General features: G+C 47.0%; 1 long non-coding RNA gene across 1 annotated transcript; it reads left to right on the top strand.

The window, feature by feature from the left end:
* The first annotated feature begins 4,046 nt into the window (after positions 1-4,046).
* Positions 4,047-8,894, top strand: LOC309330148. Its single transcript, XR_014151313.1, has 2 exons — positions 4,047-4,344; positions 8,067-8,894. It is a non-coding gene; the product is annotated as an uncharacterized lncRNA (long non-coding RNA).
* The last annotated feature ends 1,438 nt before the right edge of the window (positions 8,895-10,332 follow it).

Here is a 10,332-nt window from a genome sequence, read left to right as displayed (position 1 = left end):
CACACTTCTCTGAAGTCTCTCAGCCTCACTCACCTCATGGAGTGTTTGTTGTGGGGGAAGAAGGGAAAAGGAGATTGTTAGCTGCTTTGAGACTCCTGAAGGGGAATGATAAAGTGGGATATCTCTTCCTCCTCCTCCTCCTCCTCCTCCTCCTCCTCCTCCTCCTCCTCCTCCTTCTTCCTGGACACATGTTCCAACCAATCAGGGATCACATATTAAATGGACTTCCAGAGGTGTAAATCAGAAATGGGAAGCCCATGGTGTTTCATCCCATCATGCTATCAGTGGCATCTTGGAGGAGGCCCACTCAGGTGCTGGGTGGGGAGAGTCTGAGGGCATCTTAATCCATGACTTTTGGGCCAGATGGACAAAGGAGTGGACCTGATATAAAGCAGCTTCTCGTGCTCCTATGCGTGTGAGCTTTTGGCTGTCCACTGTGGGAAACAGGATACTGGGCTAGATGGAGCTGCTTCAGCCCTGGAGGTATCCTGTCATTGTCTTCAGATGCAGAGGTTGCTCATCAAATTCCAGTTTCTTAATGAATGACTGAAATGTCTCATCTTCTTTGAGGGCTTTTCGCTTGTTATCACCACCGAGGATGGGATGTGCACCCCATTATCAGCTAACTACCGAGGAATTTCGTATCCTCCCAACTCCCCATCACTGCGCATTAGATAAAATCACATAATTGGCTCAATTTGGGAAGCACACCAAAAATGTTGCATTTCCAAGATGTTTTCTGGGTGAACTCAGAAGTTAATTGCGTTTTGCGCTTGTAGTGACAGCATCACAAGAGTGATGGGGTGATAGCTGGAAAGCTCTTGGCCATGCATTAGTCAGGCCTGCCATCATAATTTTTGTGAGCATCCTTCTCTTCCTCCTCTGTGTTTCAGAGTTTCAGTGAAAAGCACTTATACTTTAAAATGGGCAGGAGGAATGTAGTTATTAGAGTGTTGGACTTGTACCAGGGAGACCAGAGTTTACAGCCCCATGGTTGCAAAGCTCACTGGGTGTGGAGATTAAATGAGAATAATAATAATAATAATAATAATAATAATAATAATAATAATAATAATAATTTATTTATACCCGGCCCATCTGGCTGGGCCTCCCCAGCCACTCTGGGCGGCTTCCATAGAAACCAAAAGTACACTAAAATATCACACATTAAAAACTTCCCTGAACAGGGATGCCTTAAGATGTCTTCTGAATGTCAGGTAGTTATTTATCGCTTTGACATCTGATGGGAGGGCATTCCACAGGGCGGGCGCCACTACCGAGAAGGCCCTCTGCCTGGTTCCCTGTAGCTTTGCTTCTCGCAATGAGGGAACCGCCAGAAGGCCCTCGGCACTGGACCTCAGCGTCCGGGTACAATGATGGGGGTGGAGACGCTCCTTCAGGTATACTGGACCGAGGCTGTTTAGGGCTTTAAAGGTCAGCACCAACACTTTGAATTGTGCTCGGAAATGTCCTGGGAGCCAATGTAGGTCTTTCAAGACCGGTGTTATATGGTCTCGGCGGCCGCCCCCAGTCACCAGTCTAGCTGCCGCATTCTGGAATAGTTGTAGTTTCCGAGTCATGTATTCCACATTGAGCTCCTTGGAAGAAAAGTCAGGAAAATATGCAACCCATCCATTCACCTATTCACCCATCAATTAATCAAATAAAACCAGGTGTAGGCAGAGATGGAGGAGAACATTAGCAGAGCCATCATGGATCATATTCAAGGCCCACCCCGTCCAGAATTCGTCTTCCCAAAGTGCCCCACGAGGTGCCTTCAAGAATCTTTCAAGGAGAGCATGGAAGGAATAGCTCTTTCCACTCTGCCCTCCACATTTTTTGAACACAGAGGCTGCATATGGCCGTTGTGACTTGTCTTTTCTTTTTAAATGAAAGAAGTGGGCACACACTGGGAGGAACAAATCACTTCATCCCCAGCCCTAGAGACTTTTGCAAGTGTTCATTCATCAATCCATCCCATCCCATTTATGGAATAATCTCTGAGATAGATGCACCAGCCCTGAGAGCTAGCTTCTACTTCCACTGTCAGAGGCCACATGCATCTGAATACCAGCTGCTGAAAACCTCTGTAGGGGAGTGTTGCGGTTGTGCTCAGGCCTTCCTCTTGGGCTTCCCATTGGGACTTCTGATTGGCCACTGGGAGAAGAGGATGCTGGACCAGATGGTTCTTGGGCCAGACCCAGCTACAGTGACAGAGGGCTCTTGCAGTGATGCCTGCCAACTTGGATGACTTTAATAGAGGATAAGGCTATCAAAGTTCATGGAGGATATGGCTATTGGATCTCCTGCCATGGATAGAGGCAGGATACTGTTGAATGCTAGTTACTGGGCATCACAAATGGGGAGAGTTGTTGTGCTCAAGTCTTGCTTCTGGGGTTCCGATTGGGGCTTAGTTTGGTTGGCCACTGTGAGTAGATGATGCTAGACCCAATGGACCTTTGGTCTGATCTATCAGGGTGCTTCTTATGTCCAGATGGGTATCAAGGAGAGAGGGGTTCTTGCCTCCATGCCGTGCCTGTGGGCTTTCTGAAGAATCTGATGGTCCATTGTGAGAACAGTATGCTGGATTAGATCTGACCCAGCAGAGTTCTTCTTATGTTCTGTCCCTTCAAAACGCTACAGTTCCAGAGTGGTTAAACAACCAATCCCCCTTCGCAGGGAGCTCTGGGAGTTGTAGTTTTCTGTGGGAAATAAGGGTCTCCTAACAACTCTCAACACCCTTAACTACTTCTTCTTTGGTGATCACTCGTAAGATTGTCTTCCATAAACACGGTTTTAAAAGTGAGTCCATAAGTGACTGTGGGGGCCAATTCTGGATCCACACGTCCTTCCACAGTGGGGGCATAGATTTCCAGGCGGGAGTTGATCATGGTGAGGGTTTGCCAAGCATGCCTTCCTCTTAGCACGTTTCTCCCTTTCGTCCTGAGTTTGAGTGTCCTCAAAGTCCATGATGCTTTTGGTAAAGGCTGTTCTCCAACTGGAGCACTCGCAGGCCAGTGTTTCCCAATTGTCAGTGCTTATACTACATTTTTAAAGATTTGACTCTTTAAACAGCTTTTGTTGTCCACCGGCATTTTGCTTTCCATTTTAAAGTTCAGAATAGAGTAGTTGCTTTGGAAGATGATCATCAGGCATCCGCACAACATGACCAGTCCAACGAAGTTGATGTTGAAGTATCATTGCTTCAACACTGGTGATCTTTGCTTCTTCCAGTACACTGGCATTAGTTCACCTGTCTTCCCAAGTGATGTGTAATTTTTTTGGAAACACCATTGATGGAATCTTTTGAGGAGTTGGAGATGGAATTTATAAGTGGTCCACATTTCACAAGCATCCCAGAATTATTTGGGAGGAAGCCATTGCTGTTTCAAGTGCCACCCTAGTGGTTTCAAAGTATGGTGTGACTGAAGACTGTTTTTAGATTGGATTCTTCTTATACAACTTGTTGCTGTTTAGTCATTTAGTCGTGTCCGACTCTTCATGACCCCATGGACCAGAGCACGCCAGGCACTCCTGTCTTCCACTTAGGTCTATACGACTTAGGTCCCTGCTATTTGATAGACCACGTCTCCTCATACAAACTTTCCTGGGCTTTGAGATCTTCAGGGGAAGCCCTTCTCTGAGTTCCACCACGCTCACAGACACACTTGGTGGGGGCGCAGAAGAGGGCCTTCTCAATGGCTGCTCCCAGGCTTTGTAACTCCCTCCCTAGAGAAACCAGATTGGTTCCTTCCTTGTTGTCCTTCCACTGGCAGGGGAAGAATGTTTTATTCCAGCAAACTTTTGGGAACAAGTTTCTTTTTATTAAAGGGCTTTTAATAGTACCATGCCGCTTTTGTTATCTGTGTTTTAATGAATGTGGGGTTTTTTTAAAAAGGTTCTATTAGAGTTTAATTACTTTTTATCAACCATCTGTTGTACGTCTTTGTTATCTTATCTGTGCTGTTTCAATTTGTGTAAGCCATTTTGAGTCCCAATTTGGGGAAAAGGCAGGATCATCATCATCTTCTTCCTCCTCCCAGCATGTTTCCCGCAACTCGGCCCGACTGTATTTCCATTGCCCCATAACATTCCATGGAATTCCACCCCCTTCCCACAAAAAAGGAAGCTTGTCGTCATGTGGCAGCCCTTAAGATTGGGAGGTTTCCCTGAGTAAATAGCAACCCAAACAAGCAATTTGGAGTTGTGTGGGAGGAACGTATGCTTCACCCCCTCGGGGTGCTTCGTTTCCGGAACCCAGTTGAACGAAACCATATAAAACCAGCTTGCTCGCTGTTACTCCTGAAGTGACTCTCTTTGGCTTTTGGTTGGCGATCCATTTAGGTGAGTCTCTCGGCGCACGGTGTTGATTTGTGTCTCCTGCTCCCATGGTTTATGGACTGCGTGAGGTGGCTTGGAGGAAGCGTTTGTGCTGTTGTAGTTGTGTTCTGATAGCTTGTAGGCTTGCAGGCAAACCGCTGTGAGAATGGGGTGCTGGGCTAGATCCTTGGGCCTGATTCAGCGGCAGGAGTAGTCTGATGTTTGTATGGAACCTCCAGGTCCACAGGCAGTCTACCTAGATTTCTAGGTTCTCAGGGGCATTTGGCTGCTGCGAGAAGAGGATGCTGAGCTAGATCCTTCAGCCTGATCCAGCAGGGCTTCTCTGATGGTCTTATGTACACTGAGGAAGGGCTCTTGCCTTCATGCCCTGCCTGTGGCCTTCCTGGAGGAATCTGATTGGCTGCTGGATGGAGAACAGGATTCTGAACTAGATGATCCTTTGGTCAGGTGCAGCAGGGAATCTTCTTGTGTCCTTTGGAGGAGCCATAGCTGAATAGCCGGGCATAATCCTTTGCATTGCTCTCAGGTTGAACCCCTGACTTCTCCAGGCAGGCTCCTCTCTGAAACTCTGGAGAGCCAATCAGGATGGACAAGAGTGAACTAGATGGACCAATGGGGAAACTCGGTATATAATATGGTTACCAGACATCCCTGTTTCCCAGGGAGAGTCCCTGGATTTACAAATTTGTCCCTGGACAAAATCCGTCCCCAGAATGCCCCCGGATTTCATTTAATGTCCCCGGATTTATATTTTAAGTGTTGTAGATTTATTAGTAGGGAATGAATGTTGTGTGATTGGTTCAACGGCACAAGACACATCATGTGGGGACTTCCGGTGAGGCAAAATGGTGGGGGCCACAGCAGCGAGCAGCTCCTGAAGCCAGCCAGAGCCAACTGTGCTACCAGGCTGGCTCCGGGCTGCTGAGACTGGTGCTGGCACTGCCAAGAGGGAACCGGGGACACCTGGCATGTCAACTGGGGGAGCCGCTGCCCCCCCAGCAACCCAAATCGAGCCGGGAGCGAGAGCGCCCAGCCACCCGGCCAACTGCCCACAGAAGAGAAGATATTACTTCTTTTTTTAAAAAAAACATTTTTAATAACTTTTTTCCCTCTTTTTTTTTTTTTTTTTAAAGTGTCCCCGGATTCTTTGAAAAAAATCTGGTAACCCTAGTATATAAGGAATCTTTTAATGTTCCCATTTAAATTAGTCCTTTATTCAGAACCATGAGGACTGGGATCTTATTTTAGGGGTAGAGCAACTGGTTTTGGGTCCCATGTTCAATCTGAAGCATCTCCAGGTAGGGCTGTGAAAACTCCAGGGAGAAATGTGAAGACTACAGGGAGAAATGTAAAGTATTGCAATTGGTCAAAAAAAATGAGAGGCACAAATACAAGATGGGTGACCCCTGGCTTGAGAGCAGTACATGTGAAAAAGATCTAGGAGTCTTGGTTGACCACAAACTTGACATGAGCCAACAGTATGACATGGCAGCTAAAAAAGCCAATGCAATTCTGGGCTGCATCAATAGGAGTATAGCATCTAGATCAAGGGAAGTAATAGTGCCACTGTATTCTGCTCTGGTCAGACCTCACCTGGAGTACTGTGTCCAGTTCTGGGCACCACAGTTCAAGAAGGACACTGACAAACTGGAACGTGTCCAGAGGAGGGCAACCCAAATGGTCAAAGGCCTGGAAACGATGCCTGATGAGGAACGGCTAAGGGAGCTGGGCATGTTTAGCCTGGAGAAGAGGAGGTTAAGGGGTGATATGATAGCCATGTTCCAATATATAAAAGGATGTCACATAGAGGAGGGAGAAAGGTTGTTTTCTGCTGCTCCAGAGAAGCGGACACGGAGCAATGGTTCCAAACTACAAGAAAGAAGATTCCACCTAAACATTAGGAAGAACTTCCTGACAGTAAGAGCTGTTTGACAGTGGAATTTGCTGCCAAGGAGTGTGGTGGAGTCTCCTTCTTTGGAGGTCTTTAAGCAGAGGCTTGACAACCATATGTCAGGAGTGCTCTGATGGTGTTTCCTGCTTGGCAGGGGGTTGGACTCGATGGCCCTTGTGGTCTCTTCCAACTCTATGATTCTATGATTCTATGATTCCTTGTCTGAAACCCCAAGAAGCTGCTGTCAGTCAGTGTAGGGAAGACTGATGTTGGTGGGCTGGTGCAAGCAGTTTCTTATGGGTGGGTTCCGACTGACCTTTCTCCAAAATTGCTCAACTAGAAGTCTCACTTTATCTAATCATTTAATTTTTCTTGTCATTTATCACAAGAATGAATAACAACAAGACACATATGAATTATTAACTCAAAGCAGTGGAAATAGTAATTCTGTTAAGTTTGCAATGAGATAGGTAGACAGTCAGCCAGAGACAGACAGATAGACTGATCATCCCTTTGGGTGGAGATTGGATACACCTCTAATCATGGGTGTGGTTTGGATTAGCGAACCACACTGAGTATTTTTCTAAAAAATTAGGTGGGATGCAAGTTTCTAAAGTAAAATACATTGGTACCTCGAGTTAAGAACTTAATTCGTTCCAGAGGTCCGTTCTTAACCGGAAACTGTTCTTAACCTGAAGCATCACTTTACCTAATGGGGCCTCCTGCTGCTGCCATGCCACCGGAGCACGATTTCTGTTCTTATCCTGAAGCAAAGTTCTTAACCTGAAGCACTATTTCTGGGTTAGCGGAGTCTGTAACCTGAAGCGTATGTAACCTGAAGTGTATGTAACCTGAGGTACCACTGTAATGTGATATATAAACTCCTGGGAAGAAAGGGAGCTTTGGATCCTTTAAATATGTCCATATTTGAGTCTTGCTGGACCTTGGGAGATGGAAATAGTTTTTTTGAAGTAAGCAAAGGAGAAAAGGACCTGAAATGTATCTTAGATCTTCACTGATGAGTGTCCTCTGTCATAGCTGAGCTAACAGGAACATGTAAAGACCAGGGGCACCAGCTCTTGGGGGCTAAGTCCTTTAGGGGCTCCAAAAAATTTGGGGGTTGGGGGCCAGGTCCCCCCAATGTCCAAAAAGCAGAGAGGCGAAGCACAGAGCAGAGCATGGCACAGCTCCTCCTGACATGCTGACATCACACGCATGATGTCAGGACGTCACACGTGATTTCATGTGTATGACATTGTCCTACCCCATTGCCCTCGCAAGCTGGCACCTCTGGTAAGGACATAAGAAATGGCCCAGCAGACTGTCTCTTGACCTGGAGGTTCCATAAGAGCATAAGAAGAGTTTTGTAGCTGGATCCTGCTAAGTTGGGGGTTCATCTAGTCTAGCATCCTGTTTCCACAGTCTCAAGCGTCCCTAAGACAGTAGATAGACTGCATTTGGACCTTGACATTGCATCAGAAGATCAGAAGAGCTCTGCTTCTGGATCAGGCCAAGACACCACCGTTAAGTCCAGCAACCTAGTTTCACAGTGGCCAAATGCCCCAAGGAATCTAGGTAGGAATCTGTCTTTGGATATAAAGGTTCCATAAGAGCCCTGAAGCTGGATCAGGTGAAAGGCCCATTTGGTCCATCGACCATCTATATGTCTTAATGAGAAGCCCACACAGCATCAACTCTCCCCACTTGCCATTTCCATTGACTGGCAAGGGCTCTGTCTCCCAGCACATTCCCATCTCTGCTTGCCCCATAGTATCTGCAGCCCAAGATAGCTACCTCAACATGAATCTGTTCTCTTTTGCTTTTCTCCCCACAGACTTTCCTGAGGACCCATCGAAGATGGCTTGCCCATTCCAGCAGTGCAAGCAGCCCTGCCTCCCGCCCCCGATCTGTGGACAGAAGGGCTCTGTGAAATGTGGAGACGTCTGCCCGTGTTCAGTGCCCTGTGGCCCAAGCATCGTCCAGCAGTCCCCTGGCCAGTCCGTGACCGTCTGCTCCCCACCATGCTCAGGTCCATGCGCTAAGATTGGTGGAGACCCCTGTGCTCCTGTCTGCGCTCCTCCATGCGCTCCCAAGTGTGGCGACGTATGTGCCCCCAAATGTGTGGATCCGTGTGGACCCTCCGTCTGTGCCCCACCGTGTGCACAGGTGGTGGCTCCGTGCGCCACAAAGTGCCCCGATCCATGTCAATCAGTCTGCGCACCACCACAGTGCATCCCAGTCGGCGTCGGCTCATGCTCTTCAAAGTGTGTCCCGGTGGATCCATGCGCTAAGCAAGGCCCTTGTTGATGCTGCTGAGGCTGCCATTGGAAGACCCCCAGAACCCGGGAACAGAATTCCAGAGTTGTGTGTGGCATCAATCAGGCTTTGCCGCCTGGCTTTTCAAATTGCACTTCATATCTTTTCTCTTGGAAGAGGGAACCCAAAAGCTTGGTCCTTTGCCATATTTAATATTTGCACCTTTTTCTTGGGATGTCTAAGTCACCGGCTGTTCCTCCCCCTTGGGCTATTGCATGCACTCAAGGGGGATGTTTATGTACAGTGCAACTATACACAATGTCCCCTTCCTAGAATTTCAAAACCTGGAGCGTTGCCTCACAATAAATAAAAAGCTATACTCTGTGGCAAAACCTAGATCTCCAAATTAATATTTGTTGTCTCCTTTCTGGTAGAACTGGTAGCAGTTTAATTGATTTATGAGATTCTCTGCTATGAGATGTCATGATGACTCTCAAAATTTCCAGGACTTAAAAAATGAAAGAAAAAAGTTAAGAGCATTTGCTGTGATGACTACCCCACAATGTTGTTGTTTAGTCGTTTAGTTGTGTCCGCCTCTTCGTGTCCCCATTGACCAGAGCATGCCAGGCACTCCTGTCTTCCATTGCCTCCCGCAGTTTGGTCAAACTCATGCTGGTAGCCTCGAGAACACCATCCAACCATCTTGTCCTTTGCTGTCCCTTTCTCCTTGTGCCCTCCATCTTTCCCAACATCAGGGTCTTTTCCAGGGAGTCTTCTCTTCTCATGAGGTGGCTAAAGTCTTGGAGCCTCAGCTTCAGGATCTTTCCTTCCAGGGCAGATTTCCTTCAGAATGGAGAGGTTTAATCTTCTTGCAGTCCATGGGACTCTCAAGAGTCTCCTCCAGCACCATAATAATAACCCACAATAATCAGATCTAAATATCCTGAAAAATAATCACATATGAACCAGAAAGGGGGAGAGAGAGAGACACTCAGTTGTGCTTCATGTTTGGACATGTCAAAATCTACAGACGAGAGGGGTGGAACACAAATATTTGTTCAACAACCAACTCCTTAACGGAAGTGTCATGAAACCAAGACACCATTCTATATTCCTGAAGCCTTCCAGATTGGCTGGGGCAACCCAGTCAGATGGGTGGGGTATAATAATAATAATAATAATAATAATAATAATAATAATAATAATAATAATAATAATAATTTCTTCTGAATGCCTCCAGGATATTCTGCACTGTAGGAATATGGACTGTGGAATGCAAAGGACAGATACTTGTTAGATGCAAGCAAGGAGACTTACACAGACACTTTAGCCACCTCAAAAGTTAACGCAACACCCCCTCAAGAATTCCTCATGCCCTAAGGTAAAGGTAAAGGTACCCCTGACCATTAGGTTCAGTCACAGATGACTCTGGGGTTGTGGCACTCATCTTGCTTTATTGGCCGAGGGAGCCGGCGTACAGCTTCCAGGTCATGTGGCCAGCAGGACTAAGCCGCTTCTGGCGAACCAGAGCAGTACACAGAAACACCATTTACCTTCCTGCCAGAGTGGTACCTATTTATCTACTTGCACTTTGCGCTTTCGAACTGCTTACTTGGTAGGAGCAGGCACCAAGCAACGGGAGCTCACCCCGTCACAGGGATTCAGACCACCGACCTTCTGATCAGCAAGCCCTAGGCTCTGTGGTTTAGACGACAGCGCCACCCGTGTCCCTCATGCCCTACTTGTGAGCATTCCCACTTTTGAGTAGCACAAGTATAAACTGTGAATGGAGCGAAAGGAAGCCACTAGAGGGTTCTCACTTCCAAATTTAAGGGACTCTCCTT

Source organism: Podarcis erhardii (genome assembly GCF_964252035.2).
Source record: "Podarcis erhardii genome assembly, chromosome: 15".
NCBI classification, from domain to species: domain Eukaryota; kingdom Metazoa; phylum Chordata; class Lepidosauria; order Squamata; family Lacertidae; genus Podarcis; species Podarcis erhardii.
This window is presented reverse-complemented; position numbering and strand designations above follow the sequence as displayed.